Source organism: Rhipicephalus sanguineus, chromosome 2 (genome assembly GCF_013339695.2).
Source record: "Rhipicephalus sanguineus isolate Rsan-2018 chromosome 2, BIME_Rsan_1.4, whole genome shotgun sequence".
Taxonomy (NCBI): Eukaryota; Metazoa; Arthropoda; class Arachnida; order Ixodida; family Ixodidae; genus Rhipicephalus; species Rhipicephalus sanguineus.
Window position 1 is genome coordinate 199,167,529 of NC_051177.1, and position 6,039 is coordinate 199,173,567.

A 6,039-nucleotide genomic window follows, 5' to 3' on the forward strand; every position below is an offset into this window, starting at 1 on the left:
TCTGCCAAATTTTCAAAATAAATTTCATTGTTCACTATTAAAAACTATTCGTAACATCGCTTATGTTTTTTTTTGCTACAATTAGGCGATAGACTTAAGTGGCATGACCACTTTCGCTACTTTTAGCTTGAATTCTGGGTCCTTTTCAAAGTTACCCAAGCCCAACTCTCGATTCAACTGAGTCCTGTACTTCAACCAACTGCCGGAAACAACCGCTAGCAGCAGTGAAATGGGACGCGCCGGTGAGCACACGCCGCCGCGCTGACATCGCGCGGGCTGTTGGCGAATGTAGAATTGCAGAGAACCGTCAGGGCAGAGTGAAAAGCAAAAGAAAGAAAAATGTGATGCGCACGTGGCTTTTGTGTATCCTGTCATTTACTTTGTAAGGTGTTCACCGCCAGGTGAGAAATTGGTTCTACGCAGTTCGACCCGCCCAATAGGAGGCATCCCTTCCTTCCAGTCCTTTAGCGATCTGGATGTCTGCTTCTGCTCTACCTCTCTCAGTCATGCCGAAAAGAAAGGCACAAAAGTGTGTGTCGATCTGCAGTGGACACTTGACTCAGCATGCTACAGAGTAAGCGGAGAGACCGTGTTCAGCGTGCGGGACAAAGTGCAATTGCACGGCTACGTTCAACTGTTGGTGTCTGTGTACCACCCTAAACACTTACATTTTTTTTCCTGTCGTAAATAGAGGTCGCGCACGTCTTCCTCTGAAGATATTTGCATTTATGTAAAATTTATTGTGCCCATATTTACGACATTGGAGGCGTAAAACGTATCTTTGCCTGCCTATTTCTGGCGCCAAAAACACGCGTTTTTAATGCCTAACAATCCGGCCTCTGGTAATGACTTTGAATTCGTAGTTGCCTCAGCGAGCGAACAATTGAATTAAATGGAGGAGGGCTGCACTATACTAAATAACTGCATCAGAATTTCTAGACATTTCCTTAATGTTTCTGAAAAAAAAAAACACGTATGCTGGCACCAGTCTACGTGTTTCTCTGCATCTCTCGTTCTTGGGAATTGTCTTGATTTTGCGCACAAAATTTCCCATCAGCTAAGCACCATCTCGCCGAATTTTTAGTTTTTATCAAGCCATCATTCACGTAATTTTCAAAACTGCTGTTAACATTCGTGGAAACACTACAAGGGTGTTATGCAGGATCCATTTGAGGTATTTGGTGTAATTTGGCAAGTTAACACAGAAGATCCGAGTATCCCTCCCAACCTCAACGAGAAGGCCCACCGAACCGCGCGAGACCTAACCCACCGCGGCTCGGTAAGTGACGGCCCCACACCTCTCATCCAACCCGGAAGGAGGGTATGACTGCGGTGGAGGCGATGGGAAGACGGAGGAGGCGACAATGACGAAAAGTAGCGATTCAAGACGACAGACAGACTCATTACGTACCACGACATACTGGTACACTATAAGCAGCAACGAGAAGAATACCCACCACCACACAACCAACTAGACAGATCTTAAGAAACAGATTGGAGAAGATTGCAAACCAGAACTTTTCCAAATCCAGTACGCCTAACAGAGTAAAATTCCAGACAATACCCAGGCCAGCTGTATGCTCTGCAAGCACGAACACGCAGATATGGCACATATCTTATGGAAATGCACACGGATCAGCACAATATACAAAGACGACAACCATAGGACCGGCCTTCTCGAGGAGCGATGGCTAAGCGCTCTGACTAGCTCAGAACTACAAGAACAACTGTGGGCATCCAGCGGGCCCGGGCAGTGGTGGAAAGGCTATGCCTCACCGCACATAATGCCCGGGTGGCCTGAGCCCGGGCCGGAACCTTGCAGGTGTCTTTTTTTCTTAATAAAGTTTTTCCGTCCGTCCGTTATGCAGGATGGCCCGAGCTTCTCGGGAACACAGTTTGCTCCGAGCTCGCACTACGGTGGATATGACAGGAAGACAGTGTGGAGCGCGCGAAAGCAGCGTTGAGAAAAACGGCTATAAGAACGTGCGTGGCCTCACAAACGCATGCGCGGCATTTGCGGCGGTTTTCAAAGGAACACCACAAGCGAACGCGTTAGCGCTGCCACTCAGTAAACATTTTAACGGTGCAGCGACGTCAGCGTGATTGTCGCGCTATCTCTTTGCCAAGTGAACATCGCACCTCCTACAGGCGTCTTCATGAGCGTTTGTGCTCTTTCGGGTAAGTTCTTTCATTGCACTTGAAGCATGAAAATTTCCACTGTCGAAGGCAACATGGACGCATAAGCAGCGCTCTCGTGTCAGCTCGTTTTGTCCCTATCGGATATTACAGAAAAAACATGGCTGATCCCTCCGTCATAGGAATCGGTATAACACGAAAGTGAAACGTGTGTTCACAGAAGTAGTGCTTATTGTGTAGTGATATATGAGAGCTTGTACAATGTCTATTTGTGTTTGGTAGCTATAGCGCCGTTTGACGTGGATGCACCCATCTTGACAGCATGTCTCTATCGCGACGACTAACGCTCATGATCATGATTAAACCGTCGTGGTAGCTGACGGTGTGAACATATATTTGGACACAGCGAATCGTGAATCCCGCGTAAGGGTGATATCAACAAGCTCATAATCAACACTGGTACCCTGTATGCACTTCTTCAAAGCGTGGTCAATTAAGGAGAGGAACGACAGGGTGTGCGCTTTCTAGTAACGGGTAGCCGACGCCTGTGCTCATGCATACGTAACACAGACTGCGCTTCAGCAACACGGGAGGTAGAGGTTCGTAGCCTGAGCAGCAAACGCATGCGTACCGCTGGCCTCTGTCTCGCAGGCGCTGGTCTCGCTCCACCAAGGCACAACATTCGCACGTCGAAATCGCGTCCTTTCTGCAACGCATATTGCAGCAGTTTTGTTATTCAGTGCTCTCGCAATTGAAGCAGTCGGCGGCGGAGAAATCCCGTTGGTCCACGTGGAAGCTGCACTGCTCCGATGAGCCGACGCACGCTAGCACGAAGCCAAAGACAAAGAACGTAGCCAACGTAACTGCGTCAAGGGTGCCTCGGCGACGACAGCGCGGCCAGTCTACCTCTCTGGTATCGAGACGCTTTAACCTTTAAGCATGACCTCCGATATCCGTGCAATCTCGGAGCAAGCGATAGTAAGTGTCGATCGTGACGCATTAGTTCTTTTCACATCTCACAGACGGCGACACCGCCCCGCTCCGCTTCGCCTACCTACACCGCCAACAGAGCACCGTGCGAAAGAGGATGTGTGAAAGATATAACGCGCGTTCGTGGATTGCGCGGCATCTGGCAAGTTGGTTTAGTCGGTTGAGCGTCGGGCGCTTGCCGTCGCGGCCGCAACATCGTGGGTTCGATTCCCAGCGGGGTATCTTTTCTTGGGTTTCTTTTCTTTCTCACCCGTTTGCGTCCATTTTATCAACGTCATATCCGTGACGGATGTACTTGGTGGACCCCGGCATAAAACACTTTCGTGTTAAAATAAATGGACAGGCTATTGTTATTTAGAATACAGGTCCGAAGATTATTCTGCTGTAAAGAATCGATGGAAGCAATGTCGCCACAAAATAGCAAATACTAACATTTCTCAACGCAAATGCCACCATGGGCGCCTGCTTCATGCCTGTGAGTGGTAGGTGTGAGCGCGGTGAAATTGAATGCGAGACATCGTAGCCGCGTGATGAACAGCCTTTAGTTATTCGTGCGTGTGTGCAGTCTGTTCGATTCAGCACATAGCCGAATTGTGCCGCTCGTTGGCGTTGCGGCGTGAGCACTGCTCATCGGCAAGAGAAAACGCGGTGGGCGGGCCCGATCCTTGCCGTGGGCGTCTTTGAAGCAAACTGATTGACACACGAACTCGTTGATTCTGAGAAGGCCCCAGTTCAACTAATGACTGTTATGTGACGGTGTGACTGTCAAGTGTTTCATGCGGTGAATGCTAACAGCTCCTTTGCATCTGAAAAAAGAAAATTGGGGACGCTTAAGCTTCGCCTTTAAGAGTTGAACGCGATAGCAATATCCTGTCCCTAGTGCGCACTTCGAACACTACGAGTGTTTACCAGAATGCGCGCAATAAGGTGTGTGCCTTATGTAATGGGTAGCGTGCTTTAAACCAGGAGCAATTACGCGCGAGAACCTTTTTCGAAGTTGCGATGAACCCACTACGTGTCTTAAGGGAATACGCGCAGTAATGTGTGTGCCTTTTATAATGGGTGGCTGTCCTTAAACCACCCAAGTCGTTATGACATTGACGTGGTGTGACGCCCGATGGCAATGTACGCTTGTACCACGGCAATATACTGCAATATTGCATCTCGTCCTGTGACACCGGTATACAGGACGCGTATTTTTGGGAAGCATCAAGTTTAACTTTCATTGGATCTCCAAGCAGAGGCGTGGCTGTGTGGTAGAACACCTGCTTGCCACGCAGACGGCCTGGGTTCGATGCTCACTCCGACCCAAAATTTTTATTATTTATTTTATTTGCAGCTTTTTCGATTTTTCGGTCCACGGACAAGATGATGATTTTTCGCTCACAACCAACGGTGCCGACGCCGACAGCGGAATTCTGCGATACGAGCTCTTTGACGCTATCGCGTTAAAAATGTGACCAGCTTGAACTGGTTGTGCAAGGCTGGAGCCATCAGCGTATCTCGTGATCACCTAGCTTCTTCCAGCGTTTTACATGGCTCAACGTCAACTGTCTCCTCGTCTGCTCGGGCTGCTTCCGAATGAAAACCGCGTCAGCTCGGTCTCAATTGTTAGGCATTCATTAAGTTGATATTAATTAGCGATGTCTAAATTAACCTGATAGATAGCATTCTCTTCATTGGTACGGCTTATTTAACATCCACGTAATTAGCTCATGCTTAGTTATTAGGGCAATCATTAACACGGAACTAATTAACATACTTTGAATCAGCATAATTCTAATAAGTAGGATGTTAATTTAAAAACGTTTTCATTTGCTAGTTTTATTACCACGCTTGTACTTAGAGGGGTCTTAATTATCACGGTCCTAATTAGCTCGGTCGTAGCATTAATATATTTAATTAGCTTGGTAATTAACATGTCCTCACTTAATTAGCTAGGTATACCGCCTAGCTAATTAGCTAATGAGCTTGGCGCATATGCTCGGGGAGCGAGCAGACGATGAAGAAGAGGACGAAAGGGCGCGCGGCAAAAAGGTAGAGACTGACCATGATGATGTTAGTCCTAGCCTCGGCGTTCTAGCTCCGGCCGCGGGCTGTTGTAAGACGCTGGGCAGCAACTACTTTTGCAGGCCACGATACTCATTATTCTAAATAATATTCAGTCCAGGCATTAAACGCTAGAAAATGAATTTAAACAGCTCGTTCACTAAAAAAAATATTAGGAAAAAATCCAGAAACTTTTCTTGCATGGGTCGACTTCTGCACTCAATGTGGAACGGAAAGTTGGTGGGGAGAGAAATCTGGTCCTTGACTTTTGAAAAAAAATCTTCCACGGAAGGGCGAGGCAGTGAATGCGATAGTAACATGTCGTAATGTTATAGGACCTGAGGCTAGCAGCTAACTCTTTTATTGCGAGAGCAATCATATGGACAGTCTCGGCTGGTTTTTGCCGTCGCTATCGCTGCCGACATGCACCGTATACATATATATGCGCGGTTTTTAGACGGCCAGGTCACGAAGAGTGCGGCGAGCTATTTATATACATCGTTTACGTCAGCGTGCTTTCTTACTCGCCAGCGAGATGGCGCGAGGGGCGCGCTTTAAAGCTCATCGCCCCACACATAGCTGTGCGCGCGCGCCTCGGTGCACTTCGCCTTACGGGGCGTGGTCGCCTGCGTTCGCCTCGTGGAGGGAGCAGGGGGGTTGTATGTCTTATGCTTTCATAGCGATGTCCGCGCTGAAGTGACAGAGCGTAGAAATGTCACTTCGCTCGCTGCAGCGACCGCGTTTGCGAAGCGAGCACGCTGTTGAAACAGAAATAAGTAACAGGTGTGACACTTGATAGTTCGCGCTCGCCCTGAGTGTGTTCGTTTCGTACGTCCTTTGCGCTCGAGCGACGCGCTGGAAATT